Source organism: Conger conger, chromosome 3 (assembly GCF_963514075.1).
Source record: "Conger conger chromosome 3, fConCon1.1, whole genome shotgun sequence".
NCBI lineage: Eukaryota > Metazoa > Chordata > Actinopteri > Anguilliformes > Congridae > Conger > Conger conger.
The window spans coordinates 15,984,943-16,010,956 of NC_083762.1; the positions used below are offsets into that span (position 1 = coordinate 15,984,943).

The following is a 26,014-nucleotide window of genomic DNA, read 5'->3' on the forward strand; positions in this document are numbered from 1 at the left end:
GGAGAGCATTTTGCACTTTGGACTTCCAACAAATCCCAGCTTCAAAATCCAATATCAGCACGACACCCCCAATTCCCCAAAGTATGTGCCAGGATTGTGTGAAAACACTTCATTTGGTACCAGGAGGGTTTTAACAAGCCCGGGCGAGTCTGCCATTATCACAGCACATCACAATGCCGATTGGTCAAGCCAATGCAGAGGAACATCCAATCAGTTTGCAACTGGCAGTCAAAACACTCGTTGAGCAATTCCAGTCCTCGTTGAGCAATTCCGCGATATTGGATTTTTTACTTGTGTAATTACATTGGACACACTGAGTGATAACCTCAGGAACTGCTAAGCATCCGTGTGTTATTACAGCCTTATTCAGCTGACAAGTTTTCACACAAGGTACACAATAATAAACTAAACTCTGAACCTAACCTGAAGCCAAACTTCAAGTGTATCATTAAACTATATACTTAATCCAAAATCCAACCATAATACGACTTCATTCATAAAAGTGGCAACAAACACAGTGTTATTAAGAAGTGCAACCAGTGACTGCACACAAACCAGCTGGAAATAGCAGCAGTCACTTTCCATCTTACCTACAATGTGTGAAGCGCTCCAATAAACAACACGGACAGTTCATTTAGTGTTGCTGCTCCTGTTCTGCCCGACCAGTCATTATTTAGTGCTGGGCTCATCAAATCTAGCCCTCAGATCCAAACCTACCTCTGGTTTCGCTTTCTCCTGGGTAAATAACCAAATAATTAGTGCCTGTGATTGGCCAGGCTGTCTTCACACCTGAGTCCCAGGTAAAGGGAGGGTGGAAAACGGGCAGTTCTCGGCCCTCGAGGACCGTGATTTGATCTCCGATTTCCTATGAAAACAGGAAGTGACATCACCAGGCAAGGAAGTGCCCTGCCACTTGTCGGAGTGTATTCTTTAACAACAGCGAGCAACTGGTGCCATCATAATGCTGGATAGCATGTCAGAAATCAGATCTGGGGGTACAGCAGATAACCCCCCCACCCCCAGCCTGAAACCTGAAACAGTTTTACTCATCGACACTCTGAGTAGTAACATGCAGACAACATGGCTGAATTTACGGCGTGTTTAAGACTCCATCTGTCTGAAGGCTCCCTAAAGTTCGGGCCAGATGGTGCTGCTCGGCGTGTGAAAGATTAGCTCCAGAAATACGACCAGGAAGTGACATCATTGCAGTGGCACTCGAAGACGCTCGGGAGGAAGTGTCACGGGGGGTCACAGGAAGTGAACACTCCAGGCCCTCCTCCCAGAAGTGCAGCACAGACAGCTCCGTTACCACCACAGCGGGAAGCCATTTTAGAGGGGACCACACACCCCTCAGCCTGGAGGGCGCAATGTGGTTCCCAAAATGGTGGTGTGTGAGAGTGTAAATGGTAAATGGACTGCATTTATCTAGCCATTTTATCCAAAGTGCTTTACAATTGATGCCTCTCATTCTCCCATTCATGCACACACACACACACACACACACACACACACACACACACTCACACACTCACACACTCACACACTCACACACACACACACACACACACACACACACATACACCAGTGGCAAAAGGCTCCAACCAGCTCGTCTCAGCAATTGGGGGTTGGGTGCCTTGCTCATGGACACTTCGACATACCCAGGGCAGGGGATCAAACTGGCAACCCTCCGACTGCCTGGGGACCACTGTTATCTCCTGAGCCGATGTTGCCCCAGGGGGGGCAGATAGACAACGAGGGGCTTACGGTGAGGGTTGAAGGAAGGTGTTTGTGTGTGTGTGTTGGGGGCCAGAGGATAGAGGGGTTGGCTTAAACAATGTCCTGTTACCAAAGGGGGACCTGACTGACAAGGTTTGGGAACCATCGATCGACAGAAAACAAAATAAAACAATACTGTCAACAACTGCCAACAATTTTCTGAAATGACAGCCCAATACTTACAATATTATGCTGTCGGAAGAGGACAGTCAATAAATGTATCCGACAATAAAATATTTAATTTCAACACTTAACAGTGCATGTTTTTGCACCTTACAGCGGTTGATTAATGACAGTTAACACACAACAAAAAACTGTCATCATGGCATCATATAGGGGCTTCAGAGACCTCCACTTTTTGCACAATCAATCTTCACTCAATAACCCATAATGACCAATGCTTAAATCAATGAGAGATTTCAGTTTTAGATTTTTAATAAATCTGCAAAAAGTTCGAAAAACATGTTTTCACTTTGTCATTTTGGGCTATTGAGTGTAGATTGATGGGCAAAAATGACACATTTCTTTCCATTTCAAATTAAATCTAAAACACAAAGTGTGCAAAAGGTGAAGGGGTCTGGATACTTTCTGAAGCCACTGTACGTCCGCTTGATGTCAGTGTGTCAGTTAATTCCCATTACTCTCTCAGCGTAGTGCTAACTCTCAGATAAAACGGCGAAATAACATTCCATGTCCTCATTATTTCATCCATCTCTGTAGAACCAGTCAGTGGCGTTCCACTCAGGGTGTTAAGAGAAGGAAAGAGGCTGGATATTATTCATATTCGGTATTAAATCTCAGGCTGAACACGTTTCAGAGGCAGCGCTGGCAGAAGTCTGTGGGGTAATCACACGCCCTGATGGGACAGTCTCAGTGAGGACTCCCATTTCTGACTCACTTCATTTCAGACAGGGGCTCGTGAGGCGCTCCCCACCGTTCGCTGGGCTCATTAGCACGGGTCCCACAATGCTGAAAAAGGGGCGGGCACCCAACCCAACATCACCCCACACAACCCCACCTCACCCAACCTCACCTCACACAACCTCACCTCACCCAACCTCACCCCCACCTCACCCAACCCCACCCAACCTCAGCCCACACATCCTCACCCCACACAACCTCACACCACCCCACCCAACCCTACCTCACACCACCCCACCCTACCTCACACCACCTCACACCACCCCACCCAACCCTACCTCACACCACCTCACACAACCCCACCCAACCTCACCCCCACCTCACACAACCCCATCCCCACCTCACCCCACACAACCCCACCTCACCCCACCCAACCTCACCTCACACCACCCCACCCAACCCCACACAACCTCACACCACCCCACCCAACCTCATCTTACCCAACCTCACCCCACACAACCCAACCGCACCTCACTCTCCATTATACTGCAGGTTTTCCCTGCTGTTAGAAACAGAGGAGACAATCACTGACAGATCCTGGAACTCCTGCAAGCGATGAAAAAGGTTGATAAAAAGGGCTAAAAAGGTGAGAAGATGCCACAAATTAAATTAAATAACTTGTTATCTTGCTGACATCTTTATCCAATGGGACTTACTCAAGGGCCCAACAGCTGTGTGGATCTTATCATGGCTACACCGGGGCTTGAGCCACCAACCTTCCATGTCCCAGTCGTGTACCTTAGTCACTAGGCTACAGGCTGCCCTCTATTAGAATTAGACACTGGAGAGCAAAAGTGATCAAGGGATACAGTGAATGGGAAAAAAAAAAAAACAGGGAGGAGGCAGCAGGAAATAACGATAAGGAAAAAGACAGGTCAAAGGTCAAGGTGTACCTGATGAACGAGAGAAGCATGCGCGGGCAAGCAGACATCTGTGTTAAATGGACATTTTCCAACAGCAAAAATTCCGTAATTCACCAAGCATTCCAAACAGCTGGTGGAACAACAGAAAAACAGATTTCTGTGGTCAACAAACACGTCCAGCGGTCAGGTAGCAGTCTGTCGCGGGGTCTCAACCCCGCTCTGTCCCGCCTGGCGTGAGGTAGAGAGCTGACGGCTCCTTTGTTCTACTCAACCGACCCGGATCAGTCGACCTCACGGGTTCCATCCAGGCGCCCTACCCACGATGCCACGGGGCTGGACCGTGTGACGTCCGTAGAGCTGGCCCGGCGTCCGTCTGCCAGCCCTCTCCGCTTGGCAGACGCGCAACATGTCGGACGGGGGAAAAGTGGCCAGATCAGGAGGAGGACGCAGTGGCTGCAGCTTCAGCTCACCATACGGGGAGGTGGAGGGGGTGGGGGGGGGGGGGGGGGGGGGAGGAGAGGGAGCCAGGGCTGTGAGATCCAGCTCGTTTTCACACAACACTGAGAACGGCTCTGCGTGTGAAAAGCCGCTCCGTGTGTCCGGGCACGGCCACGGAAACCCGCATTAGCGGGGACGATATTAGCTCGGAAGACCACTTAGAGGCTCATTTGTGTGTGTGTGCGTGTGTGTGTGTGTGCAAATGCAGGTGTGCCCCTGTGTATTTAAGTGTGAGCACAGTATGTGCAGGCGCACATTCAGACTTGTCATCAACACAGTAGGCAACAAAGTTGGCAGATAGCATAGGTGTGTGTGTGTTAGTGCATGTGTGTGTGTGTGTGTGTGTGTGTGCTGTCCGTGTGTTAGTGCATGCATCTGTGTGTATTTGTTTGTGTGTGTACTGTGCGTGTGGTAGTGCATGCATGTGTGTATTTGTTTGTGTGTGCTGTGCGTGTGTTAGTGTATGGTATGCACCTGTGTGTATTTTTTTGTGAGTGTGTGTGGTGTGTGTTGTGTGTTGTAATAAAAACTGAAGGACAGGAGGGTGAGAGACAGACCGGCGTCTGATGGGGCTGTTCCGATTGGCCGAGACTGATTGAGTGACAGATGGAGCCGGGTCATCATTCCGTCGTTAGGAGGGAGCGCGTGCGGAGCCGACGCCCCCGAACGCGTCGCCCGCCCCTCTCCTCCGGCTGCTGCAGCCGCTCGCTCCTGCTCGCCCGCCAAGTGCTGCGCCAGGGCGAGGAACCCGCCGCGAATCGCGAAAAAAACGTCAATTCGTCGCCTCCGTCCGATACTCCTCCAGCTCCTTTATCCAACAAGCCGTCCTCAGTGTTCCGCTGCACCTGCACCAGCAGCAGGGAGTGCAAACAGCTGTGGCCTGATGACGCCCGTCATGCCAAATGCAAAATTTGCATTTAAATATTGAGGAGATTCGATTTGATCCAGTCCAAAATGGCCGCCTAGTCGTGGCAATGATTCGGTGATAATCAGGCTAATTTTACAGACCGGCAGGCCAACCTGCAGAACACTGTCCTCTTTTCTGACCTGAAGTCTGAAATGCAAAGAACCTAAAGTTAACTTGAACTATTCTGTGCCTGGATGTAATTCGCAATTGTTTTGGATACAAATGCTTTTCTGTGCTGAATTGATCTCGCCTTTTGAGTCAACCAAGTTAGGGTTTGCACTTTGACTTTTTGAGAGTATTTAATTGTTTCCAAAAACCAGACAAGCTCAACGATGGGTAGAAAAGTATTTGAATCCAAAACAATTCCACAAGGTATTTGACCCAGGTGTGCTGTGCCCATAGCTGCTAAACCGTGCTCAGCTCCCGGAATTCTGATTGCTGATTGGACCAGGGCTGCCGCCCGCTTTCTCCTACACACCCAGCCCTCTCCACAGACCTAGTTTATGACTCGTCCACCAGACTACAGTACAACTCACTCCATTTTTTTCTTCTTTCGGTTTGTTTTATTACAGATGTGGGGACCCACAGTACCCATATCCAGCTAACTGAATGAGCCCACACCCCCCATCACTGAATCACCCTCTCCTCGTCTCTCCCACACTCATTCATCTGCATCAGCAGTAAATGTCAGAGGAAGAATAAAAACTGACGTGGCATTATCTCCTGGGTGTCTCTCATGGATTTCCTATGGAGGGCCAGACCGGGACTATCCCCAAAGGACCAATAACGGTATACGGCGATACATTTTCCGACCAATAATCCATAAGCATATGCTCTTTTCAAGATGCTATGCAATTAACAAAGATTCATTACACATTAAAAGCCAAATGATAACAAATACAGTGTTATCAAGCTACAGGACTTCTGCAGACAAAGTTTCTCCTGTACTGTAAGCAACACAGTGATTCACATGGCAGCCAATCAGCAGAGTGACTGTTTAGTTCCAAAACAACAACACTGATATCGGATTGGACGTTTATTGCATATAAGAAGTGTGTAACTGTGAAACTGTCACACCGTTCTTTTTGGCCCAAACAGGCCTATGTCGTGACTTGGCCCACCTCATGTAAAGTACTGAGCAAGACTCTACAAATGGAACACGGGAGAAAAACGCACTCTTAGCCTCTATAAAGTATTTATAACAGACAAGGTCACCTGGGATGTGAATGAATGAATTATTAGCCCCTGACCCTCCGGTCTAATGGGTACGGCCTGTTCCCCTTCCTGCAGTGTAGCCATTAACACAATACCCTGGATATTTTCCCTTCTTATTTTATGCTACTACCTTATGCAAAGTGACACTTGTTTATTTTAATAGACAAGAATAATGTTCTACCTTCTCAGTATCAGTAAAATGTCACAGCACAGAAGTAGTATACTATCCTAAGGACAGCAAGTAACGAGTGTACTGCATGGTACTGGGTTCAGCGGGGCACATCATTTTGTTTCCTGCCTGCTTAATATGTGTCTTTGGGCTGTTATTCCGTGCGTTCGCTGCTCTCCAGAGCCAATAGATTGTTTTTGGCAATTCAGAGCCGCCGTACAGTTAACACGTCTACTTAAAAGACGTCTAAAGACGATTGATACTGAAGGCAACGAGGTATCTCTGAATCCATACATAATGCATATCTACCTACCACTCCAGGATCACACACAGAGCCGAAACGGGCTTTAAAGTGCTCTCGTAATATAATGAAGCACCTGACTGGAGAGAGTGTGTGTATTATAACATGTTTAAAATGTCGATGAGTTGAAAAGCACTCCTCCCTTGGTGTGCTGAATTCTCAAAATGGGGGCGAACCGTGTTTCTTTTATCGTACCACATCAGATCAGATCAGTGATTCAGTGCATACGGTAGCATGTTGTGTTTACGTGCGTCACACGCCCGCCTGGGTGCAGACTTCAAAGAAAGACGTATCACAAAAACTGAGATGTGAGTGGCCTCTTCAGGCTGTTTGTCAAGAACTTGTAGTCACAATTAAATCCGAGAGTTAACATTTATTCTCCTCAAAACAGCACTTTGGCAATTGTGATGTTCGCCAAATGCTAGTTTAACTTACCTGACAGTCTTTCCAAAGACACGGATGAAAACTTATTTGCATCCTTTTCTACGGAAAGATAAATTCAGAAAATGTAATAATGAGCCCACTTAAGAAAAAAAGTTGATCCTGCTAGTGCTGCCATAGCTATATGATATGATATTATTCTAGTCACAGATCTTCATCATATACGTTCAGCAGTTATTTGCTGAATTACATTACACATTACATTATTGGCATTTTGGCAGACGCTCTTATCCAGAGCGACGTACAGTTGATTAGATTAAGCAGGAGACAATCCTCCCCTGGAGCAGTGCAGGGTTAAGGGCCTTGCTCAAGGGCCCAACGGCTCTGCGGATCTTATTGTGGCTACACCGGGATTAGAACCACCGACCTTGCGTGTCCCAGTCATTTAGCTTAACCACTACACTACAGGCCGCCCATTAGGGCTGTAGGTTTCCACATGTATATATGTATAGATGTATATAAAGTGAAATGTGTTATTTGTGTTGTCCAAATAAGAACTGTTGCTGATAGTCCGTGCTTTAATGCAGTTAAATGCATACGGCGGAATGGGTAATTGCAATCAATTACGGCCGCATTAATGGGCTGGAATGAAAACTTGCATAGGCAAGGCATGGTTCTCCGTGGCAGTGAGTTTGAGACCGCTGCCTTAGAACTTTAAAGCCAGAGTAATTCAGGCTTTTGTCGGATGCACTGTGTGTCACTGCGTCTTTGTGGCAGACAGACAGCCCTTTCTTTGCTGTCACGCAGGTCCCATTATTTCCGTGTGTGTTTTTTCTGCTTTCGCATTTGCAGTCGCGCATTTGACCAGAGATGAAAGGCATCGTGTCCCCCCTTTGACACAAACAGCTATTAAACTTTCAGTGAGCCACCCAGTGAAGTGCATTTTAATCATTAAAACACAGCTAATTTGTCAGTGGTACCTTTGTAGACTGAGCACTGACTTGTGCTGACAGATCTAAAGCACAAGAGCTCAAGAAGATTTGCAATGGGTAATTATATTTTTAGCTTCCGTTTCATCTTAATTATATTGCTTGTGGCTATAGCTACAAAATCCCTTTGGTGAAAAGGGGCCCCGGATTCATATCAAAATGGTGCCAACGCAGATGAAGAGGTCGGTATAAGAAAACTATGCAAAATACTAATATGTTTGTATTACACACACGGATATATTGCAAGCTATCTTTTGAATTACCACCTCTATGCACCACTAAACTATGAGCCAACATTGTTCACAAAAAATGACAATACACAATTCATCAAGATAAAATTAATTACTTCAGTTAAAGTAAACATCGTATTAATGTTTCTCTCACCGCAGCGCGAACCGCTGCAGTGTGACCGTTTCACCATTCCTTTCTTAGCTCATTATAAACGCTTGCTTTCAAAACAAAACATAATTATTTTACTGTCTTGCGCTTGTTGTTGTCCTGTGGAAACTGGGCTTACATTAGCTGACTGTCGCTCTGCAGACAATCTCTATAAAGGCAGTTTACGAAGTAGACAAACGTGTAACACGAGGCTCAGTTTTCGCTAATGACGAGTGAAGACAACTCAAATCGTCACAACACATCCCTGTAAGACTACGCGACACAAATGGAGCTAACGTAAAGCTTCCTTTGATATGATTGTATCTGTGCTGCAACATAGTTATTATTTTTTATTTAATTTGTTTCACATGCTTTTGAAAAATATGAGGAGCTCATGGTTCTTGGACGCAGTTGTTGAATTTTCAAACGGACATGGCGTGCTGGTTTATAACATCACCAGCAATACCCTAATGTGTTTAGCGCGTGAAAATAATAAAATAATACATTAAATGAATAGCTAAAGCCATCACCAATCTCAAGCGAGCAATTATAGAATAACATGCCCACAAGCGCCGGTACGCTCTTGACAAAACGCTCCAGAATATTCTCTCATGGCCGGCTCTTGTGAGCTAATTTACGGTAAATTACTTTACTCTGAATCAGCGTCATGTTCGTTCCCTTCGTTTATTAATGATCCTTTTGCAGTCTGTCCAAATTCTCTCCCCCTGCCTGTTGGATTGCGGAAAACCCTCTACCCCCCATGCCAGCCAAAAGAAGAAAAAACAAGTCCCCCACGAGCTCTCCGCTGATCGGATCACTTACGAAACAAAATAATCCAGTCGGCTTTTAATGCAGTGATCGGGTGCCCCGAGCGTTCGCTGGTGCTTAATGTTTCATCCAAGCCATTTACGGTCACACACAGCACTTGCGCGGTAAGTCATTTGCATTAATGACACTTAGCGATGAGCGTGTTTTTTTTTTCTTCTTTTGATTAAAAGTTTACACCCTCGTTTTGTGGACGCGCCTGCGACGAGTACACCCCATTATTCCACATACTTAACTGTACTTCGTCTTCTGTCACAGAGCGAACCACGGTAGGTAGAAATCAGCGCACATATTAATGAGGCCTTAATGTCCTCCAACAGCGATGATATATTCATGCATCTAGTTCATTAGATAAACACATTTAGCATATCAAATGCACCCAGTTTTGAAAGTAAGCTTAAGTGATACTATTAAAAAAACTGAAACAAAAGTTATTGAAAGAACCAAGGGATGGAACAGTTCCGCAGCCGAACAACGCATTGATCATTTTGTCATCGCATGGAAAGCTATGTATGACATCATCTCAGAATAAACGTGGAACGAAGATAAATTCAATTGAGAAGCAGGATGCTACAAAGGCCGCCGGTGGCTTAACGGCTAGCGTATGCGTACGTCTGCTAAACACCAAATTGCAGTATGCCTCGTTTAGAGGCTACTAACGGCTAGACAAACAGAGTATATCTGACTTGTTAGAAGCAAGTGACAGGAGGCGAACACGGTTTCTATATCCTCCTCATTAGTGGCCACCGACGACGGGACGTGTTAAATTGATCAAATACCTGTTTAAAGAACCTGGGCCATCACTTTCTCTTACATTAAAGGAGTCCCCTGCGCCACAATACAGACGCATACTTATTGTCTCAAGTATATAGTACGCAGGAAAATAATGAAAATGATGGCACGCCGATTCTCAACACAAGCAACCGGAACTGCCTGTTCTGTTAGGACGTTCACCTCAAGGTCACCTCTGATTGGAAGCCCACTAAGCAGCCTCACCACCGATTGGTTAACGTAAATACCAAGTTAATAACGCAAAAACTACAGTCGCTAAATTATCAATACGAAATGCTACTTTTGCGGGCTCAGAATGAACAGCTTCGTAGCTTATATACGCGAAAAAAGTTCAACTCAACCGGATAAAATAGTCTAAATAGCATATAATTTGTTTTCTTTGGTTCTTTATAAATAATACAGCGTTTAAGAGTTATTTGTATGCACTGGGTCTTTCAGATGAGCTCAAGTGAAATCTCAGCTCCTGTTAGATGCACACTGTATTTAATAAAGACATATCTCTGTGCTAAAAACCGCCCTGGGCCCTTCTCCAAGCCAGAATAATAAAGCGTTACTTTACTGAGTCTAATATAAGAGCACATACGGTGATATATCATATGTGATTAAAATTGTGGCATGTGTTGGATTTAACCCTTTCTCAGCTCGTAAGCGAGAAGGTAATCAGGCCACAGACTCACAGACGGGTGATGCCGAACTGATGGCTGACGCATCTCTTGTAGTGATGCATCTGAAATGTGCCCTCTTTTGACTCCCTCCTCCTCCTCCTCCTCCTCCACCCCCCGTAAAAAGGGTTGGTATAGCCCCCCGTACCACTGTAAGAATTGGGTTAGGAAGGTGAAATGGTTCGTTCCAGATTGGGTAACCGGCAGCAGTAATGTATTTCAGCTGTATCCTGCAGCCACAAACAAACATGAATATACAAACAAACAAACAAACAAACAAATAAGAAAGTAATCATAAAATAGATAGGTAGGTAGCCCCACTCAATGTTGTCCCATAAAATATTCCTGTTTTAGCGTCCCCGGTAGCCTATCTTTCTCAACAAAGCTTTTGGGGCAGCCTGTAGCCTAGTGGCTAAGGTACACGACTGGGACCCGGAAGGTTGGTGGCTCAAGCCCCGGTGCAGCCACGATAAGATCCACACAGCTGTCAGGCCCTTGAGCAAGGCCCTTAACCCCACATTGCTCCAGGGGGATTGTCCCCTGCGTAGTCTAATCTGTACAGTAAATTGCTTTGGATAAAAGCGTCAGATAAATACGTTATTATTATTATTATTTAGTGAAAAGGTAAAAATGGGGGGTGGGGGGGGAATCAGTTTCAGTTACCGGTCATGGCCCAGGAACAGGAAACACCCCCGGTGGCTTTCCACAAAAAAACGACACCTCAGTAATTATTCAACCTGAGTAAATACCTTGAGAAAAGAAACGGCATATCTGCTGCATCGGGATACGAGGGAGGGAGGGAGGGAGGGAGCGGGGGAGGAGTGAAGGAAAGGAAAAAGTTAATCAGGAGAAAATTAAACCGCACTGAACCTTGTAAACAAATATTTCCACAGTGTAAGACACAATGTACAAGGCTCTGTACCCGCTGTGCTGTGAAATAGCTGTGCCTCTCGGTTTAAAAGCATCGCTCATGAGTGACAGAAACACAGAAGAAGAAGGGGAAGAGCTGGCAGACAGGCTTCTACAATAGCGCTCAAACACACCCCCTCGCGTTATTTTATTTTATCTACACAAGCCCCCGGGTTGTGCAAAGTCAACCAGGTCACCGAGTTCCTGTGTTCACTTTGGCTCGTACAGAGGTTTTATTTCGAGCTCATTGCCTTGTAGAAGTCTAACCAGCGCTAACGATACTTGCACTTCGGGTAAAAAAGTAAACAGATCGGCATTCAAAAGCTCTAATCTTCTGAAAGAGCTTGCTTGGGGTAGAGTCAGGGCCTAAAAGAATATATGCAGATGCTTTTGATGAAATGTCGCTTTTTTCTTGCTTGTTTACTTACAGCATTTCAGTTTTAGGCATACTCTTATGAGATCTACAAATATTAGACTTCTAGGTAAGAAGAAAACCCAGCAACATTTGTATGTAAACAATGCTATGTAGCTATAAAAAAAATCTCCAGATCAGGTCACAAAATCACCAAATAGGCAACCCTGCTCAAAAAGCCCTTTTTTCCTCCCGTCATGAATCATTTTCATTCTAAATGTGGAACTTTTCACCTTCAGGTGTCAACGACATTCAACCAGAGGAGCGGGAGAAAGGGGAGAGAGGAGAGAGGAGAGGAGAGGAGAAAAGCCTGTCACAGGTTCCTGAGGTGATAAAAATCCAACCGCTCCTGTTTTTGTGAAAGTCACTCGACGGTTTGAGGTCTGCTCTAGACGTGTGCATTGAAATGCAGCACCCTTTCCGCGTTGGCATAGCAACCAGCTCCAGTGTTCCCCCTAGCATGACGGTGGCCATCTTGGTCTTACTGCAGAGCTCTCTCTTTCTCTCCGTCCCTTTCTCTCCCTCTCTCTCTCTATATATCCCTCTCTCTCTCCATCTCTGTCGTAACGCTCCTCTCCCCCACTCCATTTTCTCCCTCTCTCCCTGACCTCCCCTCTCTTGTCACTCGATCCCCTGTTCTCTCTGTGCCCACACTTTCTTTCTCCTGCTGTTAAACTCTCCGTTGTGCATATTTAATGATGGTATCCTCTTAACATACAGGTCTGCCGTCTCCATATCCCGAAGGAGGGCTTGCGTGCGGAATCGGGGGGTATAAAACCGAAGAAATATGATAATTGCATAAGGAGATATGTAGCTCAAGAAATGCTAATTAAAATATTTTACCCAGTGCTCTTTTGGCCAGAGAAAAGATAGCAGCAACGGGTCAGTAAAATAACACCTCACCTTCAATAAATCTACACAGCTATAAAACGCCTTTTAGAATTAAATTCATTTTTACTGCCAGGGATCCTACAGTCCATTAAATTCACATTGTCAAGCGTGTATTCGTACAATGAGAGTGTGGTTCCTGGTTAACGAGAGCAACAAGGCAGAGCACTGCGATTCCACCATGGCGTCTGCTTACCGCCACACACTTTACCACGGACCAACATTAACATTTAACAATCAAATTACCCATAAAACATTTACAGTAATGCCAGTAATCTATTTACAACAACTGCTTTTATGAGCTGGCTATAAATTTCTAAAAATGAAATGTTTTACACTGTTGGGGGCAGACTAATTCTGATTCCGCTTCAAAACGATCTGTACCTGTATATCCTCCTAAAACCTGGCAGTTTAGTTCTGTTCTCTGTAGCGACATGAATCCCAAGGACCACGTATTGTACTGTGCTGAATTACAAGGGGGGCATTACAACGGGGCATTCAATAAAACAAACTGAGTCATATTTTTGAAAACATTTTCACCGAAACATCTTTCTGTCATTCAAGACATTTGTGTCATGTGTCCAAAAATTGTAAAATCTTTTTTTTCTGCTGGCAACTGTCTGGCATCGATCACTTTGCAGAAACCCCCTTCCTCCACGGACACGGAATCTGGAGCAGAGCCCGTCCGTGCACCCATCAATAATGCAGGAGTGCTAAAAGGGGGATCGGGTGGCGGGGGTCTGAACCCTCATCGTACACGGCTCCTGGGTTTAGGGCGCACCTCACCAGCCAGCGCGCGACGCAGACGGCAAGCGGGAGGAGACAAAAAGGCCGTGTTCGGAGGCTCGGTCGGGGGACCCCCTCGCTCTCGTCTCAGTCCGAGGGAGCACCACTCCGGCTCGACAGACCTCGCGATTTTGGATCGGAGGGGAAGCGCGAAGAGAAGCAGGACACGTTTTGGAGAAGTGGAGAGAGAGAGAGAGAGGGAGAGGGGGAGAGAGGGAGAGATCGATGGAGGGAGAGAAGGAGATCAACGGAAGGAGAGAGAGGGGGAGATCGATGGAGGGAGAGAAGGAGAGGGAGAGGGGAGATTGAGGGACAGAGGGAAGGAGAGGGAGAGGGGAGATTGAGGGACAGAGGGAAGGAGAGGGAGAGGGGCGATTGAGGGACAGAGGGAAGGAGAGGGAGAGGGGGAGATTGAGGGACAGAGGGAAGGAGAGGGAGAGGGGGAGATTGAGGGACAGAGGGAAGGAGAGGGAGAGGGGGAGATTGATGGTGGGAGAGGGGGAGAGAGAGGGGGGAGACTGATGGAGGGAGAGAAGGAGATCAAAAGAAGGAGAGAGAGAGGGAGATCGACGGAGGGAGAGAGGGAGAGGGGAAGAAGGGGAGATCGATGGAGGGAGAGGAGGAGATCGGGAGAGGGAGATTGACAGGGGGAGAGCGGGAGAGGGAGATTGACGGAGAGAGGGGAGGTGGTCTCACAGAGAGTTGTCTCTGAGCCTCTGAGCACACCATGCCCAACATGGTCTCCTCTGGCTGGGGATGACAGACAGGAAGCAGGAAGAGGATCCAGCATCACTGCCAGTGACACACACTTCCTGACCTGGGCTCCAGTCTGGGCCTGGGAAAAAACCGGCAACCACTCATTCCCACACAGAATTCCCGGGATTAGCCATTTGAGTTCACAAGAGACCAGTCAGGGAAGGGTGTCCCTGTCCTGAAAACATTCAGGAAGGCCAGGCCTCCTAGACAAACAACCTGGCTGATAGAACCCGCTGGTAATGATAAAAAACAACAACAACAAAAAAGTATCCTTAAATGTCCACCAATCAAGAGGAGAATCAAAAATAGACACAATCATAACAAAATCAATATGTAATTCTGAAAAATTCAGACAGGCACAAAACAAACAGAAATAAGGACAAGCTAACAGGAAGTAGATCCACAAGCTGTTAAAATGATAATGAAGCAGCCACTCCCCCTCTAATGGCAGCACTGTTTACTGTGACTGTGGTTAGAGATTTCATATTTCAGAAAATGTTTGTTCGTGCATGAACAACCAAGGCAAAAACATCCTGACTCTTCAGTAAGAAACTCAGGGGACCATCCTTTCGGTATTCCCAGAGGAACAAAGCAGATTCTTCCACCAGTGAGAGTCTGCTCGTTTACAAGGTAGTCAAACTGTCATGGAATCTCTCTTCATATATTTTCTTGTATCGCCATAGGCATGCTATGATAAAATAATCTTTCATTCCTGTACATAATTTTTCCTTTTTTTTCTCCCCTTCTTGCTAAATGGTAAATACACTGCATTTATATAGTGCTTTTATCCAAAGTGCCTCTCATTCTCACACACACACACACACACTAATGGCGATAGGCTGCCATGCAAGGCACCAAGCAGGTCGTGAGCAGTAATTGGGGGTTAGGTGTCATAACACTTCGACACACACAAAGGGGATCGAATCAGCAACCCTCTGACTGCCAGACGACTGCTCTTACCACCTGAGCCAATGTGCCCCCCTCCTCCCAATTCTGAAACTTGTGTATTCAAACTTTACATTACATTACATTACTGGCATTTGGCACTCTTGTCCAGAGTGATGTACAGTTGATGAGACTAAGCAGGAGACAATCCTCCCCTGGAGCAATGCAGGGTTAAGGACCTTGCTCGAGGGCCCAACGGCTGTGCGGATCTTATTGTGGCTAGACCGGGATTAGAACCACTGACCTTGCGTGTCCCAGTCATTTACCTTAACCACTACGCTACAGGCCGCCCTAAACTTATTCTTGTTCACCATATTCTTCTTCTAAAAAAAACCCAACCCAAAAAAATGTTTTCTCTGCTTTTATATAATAATAATGTTCAGCCTTCCTACCAATCTCTTCCTGGGTTAGGATACCTAAACGGGGTGCTCATTGAAGATAAATATTCAGTGAAATGAGATTTTTATTTCCCCCCATTGCGGACAGCTGCAGGCTGTAAATGAATGGGCTCTATCTGAACCCACCTGCAGGATGCGTCTTCATTCAGAATGGCCATTTCACTGCCTACACGCCACACACCGTGGTTATTACTCATATTAAAGTCATACACCGTATGAATAATGCCACGAAAAGACTGCTTGCAATGGCCGGTGGTGGCCATTTCCTCCGAGCATATGCTAGCCCTGTCCTTCCTGGTGTCCTGTAAAACAACTACAGGAAGCAGAACCTGGGGACTGTTTGGATCAAGCGACCAAACCCAGGCTTCTTTTCTGGATTTCCTGGTCGTGCTGAGAGACAGGGAGAGACGGTGCTCACTAGCACCACTGCGGTCGGCTCCAGTATAGGTCATTCAGACCCGTTTTCAATGTAGAGTTAATGGTACAATTGAGTTAAAAACAAGAAGTCAATAATATTTTCCCCACAAGAAAATGCAGTCTAAGAACTTCCTGGGCTTCAAAGCGCTTTTCACAAGCCCGTGGATTGTCAGTGGGAGACGTAACAGGCACTTGGTCCATATTTCTCTTCAGGCTCTGGTTTAGATCTGCACTGTAAATCCTGTCTTGTCACATCCAGTCAAAGAGGGAAAGACAGAAAAGAAGGGAGTAAAGACAGACTCTGAACTCCAGACAGTGAATCCACCCGTAGAAATACAGCAGCACTCAGGTCCAAATATGAATGCAAGGGTGAGTGTGCGTGTGTGTGTGTGTGTGTGTGTGTGTGGTGTGTGTGTGTGTGGTGTGTGGTGTGCGTGAATCTGTGTGTGTGTGTGTGTGTGTGAATGTGTGTGTGTGAATGTCTGTGTGGGTCTGTGTGTGTGTGTGAATCTGTGTGTGTGTGTGTGTGTGAATATCTGTGTGGGTCTGCGTGTGTGTGTGTGTGTGGGTCTGCGTGTGAATCTGTGTCGGTGCAATAAACGGACCAAAATCTTGCACATTTTTTATTCCTTGGAATTGGCTGTGTGCACGCTGTAGTTCTAACAGCACATGTCAGATGCATTCTGTGGATGCATCAGAGAGATCAATAGGACTCTAATGCAATAACTCATGCCACGGCTGCTGTTTTTACCACAGATTACACTGGCTTTCATCCCTAAGGGCCGAGACAGAGCCAGAACCTGGCACTGCCTGTGCAGTAAGCATCAGATTCCACAAGAGCATGCGTTCCAGAGTGTGTGTGTGTGTGTGTGTGTGTGTGAGTGTGAGTGAGTGACTGAGAGAGTGTGTGAATGTATGTGTGTGTGTGTTTGTGTGTGGGATTGTGTGAGTGTGAGTGACTGAGTGAGTGTGTGTGTGTGCGTGAGTCTGTGTGTGAGTGTGTGTGTGGGCATGCGTGCATACAAACGTATGTGTGCCGATGTGAATGTGAGTGAGTGTGTGCACATGTCTGTACGGGTCTGTGTGTGTGTATGTGGATCTGTGTGTTGTGTGTGTGAGAGAGTGAGTGTGTGTGTGTGTGTACAGGTCTCTGCACATCTGTATGGGTCTGAGAGTTGTGTGTGTGTGTGTGTGTGTGTGTGAGTGTGTGTGTGAGGGAGGGGAGTGTCCTGGTTACAGGAGTGTGTGTGTGAGGGGAGAGTGTGTCTGTGTGTGTGTGTGTGTGTGTGTGTGTGTACGTAAGCCCAACATGTGTGAGAAGAGGATAAGTGTGCAGTACACATGAGCCTGTCAGGGGCTGTGCCTGTGCTTATGCCTGTGTGTGAGATGTGAGCACACATTCCTGTGTTGGCATGGTGTGTGTGCACAAGTGTTGCGATTGTACCCGTGTGTGTGTGTGTGTGCGTGTGTGTGTGTGTGTGTGTGTGTGTAGGTGTGTGCGTGTGTGTGTGAGATCCCTGTTCTTATCTCCCTGAGCCAGACCTGCTGGCCTCACACTCACAGTAAAAGAGCTCCTGCTGCCTGTCATGGCGTCATGTGACCTGGAGCGGGACGGGCCCAAACCAAGCGGTACCCCCATTACCAGGACACTCCCCTCCCCTCACTCACACACACACACACACACACACTCCTGTAACCAGGACACTCCCCTCCCTCCCTCCCTCCCTCACACACACACACACACATACTCCTGTAACCAGGACACTCCCCTCCCTCACACACACACACACACACACACACACACTCCTGTAACCAGGACACTCCCCTCCCTCCCTCACACACACACACACACACACCTGTAACCAGGATACTCCCCTCCCTCACCCTCACTCTCACACACACACACACACACACACCTGTAACCAGGACACTCCCCTCCCTCCCTCCCTCCCTCACACACACACACACACACCTGTAACCAGGACACTCCCCTCACACACACATACACACACACCTGTAACCAGGACACTCCCCTCCCTCACTTACTCACACACACACACACACACACACACCTGTAACCAGGACACTCCCCTCACACACACACACATACACACACACACTCCCCTCACTCACACTTTGAATGAGCTGGATGTGGGGAATGTGAATGGAGGCGTGTGGGTCAGAGTGGATTGTGCTTCACGCGGGTGACCGTGCTTCACGCGGGTGACTGTGCTAGCCGTTAGCGGAGCTCCTGAGGGTCTGCGGTCTGCGGGCGCTGCTCCTCACAGAGAGGGCGACCGACGGCGGGATCCGTTGGGGTTTTAATGAGATGTCTGCCGCAGTCGTTTCACGCCTCTGAGCAGACAGATGCGAGGTCTGAGGACGCCTCGTTTCTTATCAGCCGGGCTTCGCCAAGCGACGCGCCGGCTGTCAGCAAAACTTGACTTGTTTATTAAAAAAACAGCGCGCCTCATAAATTATGCTCAGATTTTCCCAGCATCCATTTCAGCGCCTGGAAGAAACATACTCAGGCGTTATACTGTATATCCAGCAAAGCATGTCGATGATTTCACTTTTTTTGATGTTGGGGGGGGGGGATTCCATTATATATCTGATTGGGGGGGGGGGGGGGGGGGGGGCAGTGATTTGAACATTCTGATGTATTCGATTCGATTCAACACAAGGACACAAGGCACCCTCAAATTCAAAAAGAACGTCATTGCCCTTTGGTGAGAGGAGATTTCTTTAGCTGACCGGTAACTTGTTTGTCGAACGAATCTTTGGACGAGCGAGAGGCTGGGGTTGAAATCTTCAAAGTTTCAACTGGAGGGGTGAGTCAAAGTGGGGGTGAGTGTATCAGGGTCAGACATCGGGCTCCTGTTACAGGAGCAGTGGGCAGCCATATTACTCCATAGTACAGGAACCAAGAGGCCAGTGCTTAGGTCAAGGGCAATGGCAGGAGTACACCAAGGGGGAATTTAGACTCTCCACTTAACCTGACCTGCATGTGTTTGGACTGTGGGAGGAAACTGGAGTACCCGGAGGAAACCCACACAGACACGGGGAGAACATGCTAACTCCACACAGACTGGCCCGGGCGGGGCTCGAACCCACAACCCCAACGGTGCTACCCACCGCGCCGCCCGTATCTCCTCGTGAAAAGAGATTAACCAGTCGCTTGGCGAGACCGGGCAGCTGATTCTTTCGTTTGACAGACAGCTCCATTTTGAACTCTCAGACAGAGATGAGCCTCGCACACTCCCAGAAATGAAGGAACAGTGCAGGTCCATTTTTGTTCTTCAAGGATCAAAATGTACCCTGAAAGTACATAAATGTTCTCTTTGGGTGCAAATGAGTACGTTTCCCAAGCAAAAAAGGTACAAGTTCATTCTATATTGCTGGCTATGGGTACAATTGGTTGGACTCCCAGGTAGGACACTGCTGCTGTACCCATGAGTAAGGTACTCACTAAGCCTGAATAGCTGAAGTACAATACCAGCTGTATCAATGCATTATGTATGTACACTGAAAATGTTCAAAAGAATTTCAGTTTTAGGTTAAACTGAATGAAGCATTTGTATCATAACAAAAAAGGAAGCTGTTTTGGTTTCTCTGGATAAGACTGAATGATTGAATGCAAAAATGCTTATGGGGGGTATTTTTAGACTGCTCTCTCATCTGTTCCTTCTCTGGGACCAGCAGGGATGAGGGGGGGGGCATCTCTTGAGAGGCCTCCCACGTGGAAAGTGGGAACAGGGCTGAACACCCCCCACCTATTTTAAATGAGCAGAGAGCAGGCGTTTCTGGAAGGTTCTCTGCGAGGAGAGGGGGAGAGGGCAGGAGACAGGGAGGTGCGGGCCAGAGCCTGGAGACTGGGCCGGCAGGCAGATGTACATCAGTCTGCTGAGCGGTGAGCTGACCCACCTCCTCCCTGTCAGCGTTATCAGCAGCCAATGGCATGACACCGTGACACCACCCCCCCTCCTCCCTCCCCCTTACATCACCACCCCCCACCCCCCCAGTCCCATCATCCCCCCCCCGTCTGTCTGCACTCCAGAGATAAGACCCCCCCCCCCACACACACACACACTGGACCACAGGAGTGAAGGGCACATTGACATCAGTGTTTCTGTGATGTTTGTGGGGAGGTGGGGGGTAAGGGTAGGGGGTAGCAAAGCAATTTAGGTTAACTGCCCTACTCAAGAGAACAACAGGAGCCCCTGCCCTGGGATATGACCCCACAACCATCTGCTTAAATTACCCAGTGGGGACTAGGAAGCAAGAGGAATTCATTAGGGCAAGATAATGAGACATTAGCCAAGTTATCCATAGTGTTGTTCTGATACCAATGTGCTGCCTTTGAAGCTCATCAGCTACCGGCTTTGGTACCTCAATATACCAAATCAATGCCACTGCCAACCATGTTATCATAACCATATCTTTAAAAACAAAATCTATTAACAAAATATCTGGCAAGTAAAATAAAAAAAAGACGATGGATATATGAGCAGTTGTCAAACAGCACTGTCAAACCATCAAAAATACCTCAATCTACCCTTGTGAAGTGTCTGTATGTGTTATTATCAGGTATTACCAGAGTTACCGGGATTTGAAGTCCCTGAAGAGATACGGGAGGTTGATGGACAGATGCTTTGCTAGGTCGGATGCGTTTCCTCCCTTGATAAGACAAACTTTCAAGCAATTTTGGCAAACAAACGGTTTGCCAAAAAAGGATTGACTTTATAGGCGAATCACTTTGAGCGCCCCGCATTTCAACAAGTTGGGGACAGTCAGTGTGATCTACTGCTACCGTTATGTCTAGCTGAAGCTTCCTCCACAAAAATAGCTTTGCTGCCTTCTCACACACACACACACACACACACTCAAAGGCCAGTGGACACACCCTCGATGCCAAAGCTCCCTTCAATTCCTAAAGATACACTATTGACTTTTCAATCATTTCGCTGAAGTGGAAAGCAATGTCACGCGTGTTCTCATAAACTATCGCATTTAGCGAAATGCTGATGTCGTACCATTTGAAATTCATGACCTTTTTTCGCGCAGAACCGGAACACCACGCAACCACAGTTAGTCGGACATCAGGGTTTACGCAGTGCAAAAGACCTCTCTTCAAAGTCGATGAGCAGAAGTCTGCTATTACCTTAATTTCTCTTAATTATACGGTTCGGGAATGATCAGAGATTGAAGTTTTTGCGTTTGAAATGGCGGCAATTTGTCGCCGTGTGAACAGGGCATCACGCGGGCACTCGTTACGAAAAGGAAATCGCGACGACAGCCGAATGCTGATAATATTTCGGTCTACCGCCCGAGTCGGCTCTTTCCTGGTCTGAGAACACGCTGGTCCTGGCAGGGCAGTGCTGACACTACCACGGGCTGATGAAAACAACCAGGTTAAGAGACAATGCCACCTATTTTACAACCAGGTTAAGAGACACCGGACCACGAGGTAAAGAGTAGAAGCAGTGGAGTCTTAGTCCTGTTATCATGCAGCTCAAAGATCCCCTCTCACATGTAGACACTTGAATCTATATTTTATATTCATGGTCTATAAGATATCTAACCATCACTGTGGTATTCTGCGAATCAACAAAATTGTATCCCACATGAAGTTCCCAAAACGGAGGTGTGCCCTTCAGAGGTACAGCAGGGGGCGATAGTGTAGCCACACCCTTGCTACAGCATAATGAGGGATTGCATTGAGGGATATGATCTACTTGTTCAACAATGAAAGAAATTTTGTTTTAACATAGACACACAAAGACACACACGCACACAGACATGTGCATGCATGTGCACACACACAAATAGTCATGTACACACGCTCACGCACAGTCACAAACATTCACACTCTCACACTGTCACATACACCCACATACACGCACACACGCACACACACACAAAGATGCACGTACACACACCCACACCTTGAATTATTTACAGGTCCTTGACTCACAGGTGACTCCACTTGAAAGTATTTGGGTTTTTAGTCACACTTTGCCTGAGCTGTTCTTTTTCAAACCGACAAAAAACAACTTGTCAGTTTTTCAAGGAGAATCGGCAACGATACTGTAGGACAAATATGAAAATATTAAACCGTTCTTGCTGATGAAACAGAATAAGAGAACACAAAGATTTTATTTGATATGTGTAGCATACAGCAATATAGAAGATATGTGAAAATGTTTATTTTTTATGAAATAAAAACTAAACCGAATTTGCTCTGGTGCACCTCTTTGGTTTTGAGTATTGGGGTGGGGGGAGGAGCAAGAAAGAGAGAGAAAGAGACAGAAAGAAAGAAGCAGGTGATAGGGAAAGAAAAGTAGTGGAAGAGGAACATGAGTATAGATGGAGAGTGACAGAGAAAGAGAGAGACTTCCTCTCCGTTTTAAAAGAGCGCAGTATTTACCCTCTCTGTATCAGGCTCTGTAACCGAGCCCAGCCTCCCATTGGCGCTACATCTGGCCACACAAAAGGCTGGAGGGCGGCTTTTTAATCTGTCAATGAGCAGCTGGCTGACAGGATAGCTGATGCATGTCTGATGGGATGTCTGATGTATGTCTGATGTGATGTCTGATGGATGTCTGACGGGATGTCTGATGGATGTCTGACGGGATGTCTGATGGGATGTCTGATGGGATGTCTGATGCATGTCTGATGGGATGTCTGATGGATGTCTGATGGATGTCTGATGGGATGTCTGAGGGGATGTCTGATGGATGTCTGATGGATGTCTGATGGGATGTCTCATGGGATTTCTGATGGGATGTCTCATGGGATGTCTCATGGGATGTCTGATGGGATGTCTCATGGGATGTCTCATGGGATGTCTCATGGGATGTTTGACAGGATGACTGCCTTGCGGCGGAAAGCCATTCAGACGCTCCCCAGCACCTCTGGACCTCGAGGAGACCCACTCTCCTCCACAGCATGGAGCCTCTCACTCCAACACATTTCTGAGAATTACTCCACAAACTAGTTATCATCAGATGGCAGGCGCCAAGCCTGGATCATTACACAGTGCTGCAGGTGTGTGTGTGTGTGCATGTGTGGGGAAGGGGGGTGGAAATCCTTTCAGTCAGATTTAATGACCATCATCGTGGTGTCATGCGGTTTTGCACTCAGAGGGGGGGGGGTTGAGGGTGAAAAAAAAGATCCTCAGCACTCCAACGAAGCCAGAGAAACCCAGTCCAATTTAAAAAGGCCGAATCCTCCACGCCTGCTTCAGCACGCTCGCTTCCCGTCATCACAGGGAGAATTAGCGCAGATTACGGGCGTGTTTTCGAGAGGAGGCCGCTCCACACACACACCCTCACGCCCCCGCCCCCCGCCCCCCGCTGCTCCACACACACACCCTCACGCTCCCGCCCCCAGCCCCGCGGTTTTCACCGCTAAGAGCTGATCAGGAGACATAATTGAGTTGTGCTCGCGCGTTTGTGCCAAACGTTCAGCCTTAGCCTCTTTATCCTGCTTCTTTGATGGAAAACCAATAGAGGCACACCTGAGAATTAAAGCCCAGCTAAGCCCTGCCTTATCCTCCCCACACACACACACACACACACACACACACGGGCTCTGTAGCCAAGCCAGATACATACACATGCATGTTGGCACGCATGTTAAACAAGATTGATTTGTGCTTGCCATTTTTTATTTGTATGGCGCTTTTCACGGTGACAATGCTTTAAAGGAAAATGAGAATAATTATCCTTTAATATCGTTAATCTACAATATTAAAGTAAGCATTAACATAATTATTTTATTTGTTTCTGTTATTCATTGTCACCTCAAGAGAAGGTAATCAAACATGATACCTTCTGGCTGCAATCTGTGAATATAAAAAAAAAAACACTAACACTAACAAAAATGAATATTTATACGTTTCCTGACAAAAGGAACGAGTGCTTTATTGCGTGTTAATGAACAGCTGGGGGGTTCGGGGACTGTTCCAGGAATCATTACCCTCGTTATAAACTCTTAAACGGGGGAGACCGGACCGTGCGGGAAGGACTCGCTCTGAAAGCTCCACCCGCGAGTCCTGGTTTAAAACCCCAAACATGCGCCAAGCTCTGAGGCCTCGGACAAGGGGATCGGCTGGGCGAATACGAATCGTTTATCGGAAATTGCGAGCGCTTGATTCCCCGGCGGCGCGCGTCTGTGATGTAGGGCCTTCTGAAATCCCCACGTCCGCACAGATACCACCCTTCCACGTCTTATTGCTCCCCGGCTTTCATTTCATGCGCATGAGAAGAAAACATGAAATATTCACCAGGCAGGAGGCATCCGTCTGCCTGCTTTTATTTGCGGGCTTTTTTGTGTTTTTTGAGGAGGAGGAGGACGGATAGGAACGCGGAGATTTTCTGAAGGGTTCTTTTGAAACCCCGGTGACGTGGGAACGAGAGAACGTAAGGGAGTGAAGAAATGAGGAGAAACCCAAGAGCGCGTACTCTCCGCTCCAGAACTAAACTGTGTCTTACGGCTCCGTTTTTTTAGAGTCATAAGCGGCCCAGTCATGTTCCTCAGCCACGAGGCTACAGGACGCCCTGTTTTTCGGGCAATTGAGGGACACATCTGCGCTAACTCAGGGTAACGGGGACACAGTCAGCCCTGTGATTGAACGATCCACCCAAAGATAGAGGCTTTTCCATGGATTGCCTTTGATGAAGTTTCCCACATACAATTTACATAAAGATGTTTTTAGAACCAAAGTGTGTCTGTTTGCACGTGTTGAGCCACGCTTATCATTTTCTTTCTTTGTTTTCTTTTTCAAGTGTGCCACCTTTTCAGAGCAGACATACATTCAAACACAACCAATTCAAACACAGAACTAACTTTGGTTATTCATTTGTTTCAAAATGCATATTTCTGTTGTTGCTCTGCGATGCAGAGGCAAAGCCGCGAAGGGTACAGTTGGCAGTTGATAAAACGAAAGAGGAGAAAACAGAAAGAGAGGAGAACGAGAGAGAAAAACAGGAGGCAGATGAGAAAAGAGGCTGAGATTAAAAAACACAAGGGACAGGCACGGGAGGCGCAGAGGCGCGGCATAATTCATCAAACCCTTTTCAGTATGTCACTTCCTGACGCAGCTGCTTTTAACAGGAAGTCCTGACCGAGCGAGCGAGCGCTCGTAAAAACCCGCTCCATCGACAGGAAGACTTGTCCAATCTGCTAAACGTCACTCCCTCCCACACTTCAACTGGGAGGAATCCCTTTAGATACCGGAAGCTCTGCATTATGCAAGAGATTTGCCTGACTCTGAGGTGGGATTTGAACTTGTCCGAGCAATTGCCAGACGAACATGTTACCCGTAAGCTAAAGGCTAACTCGCCTATAGCCAAGGGCAGCAACGTTATTTAGAATTTGAGGGTTATGTCATGGGGGAGCGTTGTCGTGGTAACCTGCTCTGGGCCTTCTCCGTACCTCACACAGTGCCTACGGGCAAACTAGCCGAGTTAGCCGAGCTAACCCTGTTCCAAGCACAAACTGATGGAAAGACTATATGTTTGCGTTGGTCGGCTCTTCCATTGAAGATAACAAAATCTGAACCTCAATAAGTCACCCGTTTCAAAACCGATCTCAACGCCATTTCGCAAGTCTACTACAATGGAAACGGTTTCACCAACAAGTGAAGTACGTGAAATCAGTACCCTCGATTTGGTCTGCAAAACTGCAGAGTTTGGGCAGTGAGTGCTTTACTTTAGCCCTGGATTTCCTGTTCCAGGAATTTTGATTTACAGTGAACTGGGAAAAGGAGGAGGAGGGGGAGAGGGGCGGGGAGACAGGAGAGGATAGAGAGGTGAGAGGAGCA

The 26,014-nt window shown here is 47.1% G+C and overlaps 1 protein-coding gene across 1 annotated transcript in view; it reads right to left on the bottom strand.

Moving 5' to 3' along the window:
* nrxn2b (neurexin 2b) overlaps positions 1-26,014 on the bottom strand; it is a 794,861-nt gene that overhangs the window by 584,502 nt on the left and 184,345 nt on the right. The window lies entirely within an intron of this gene.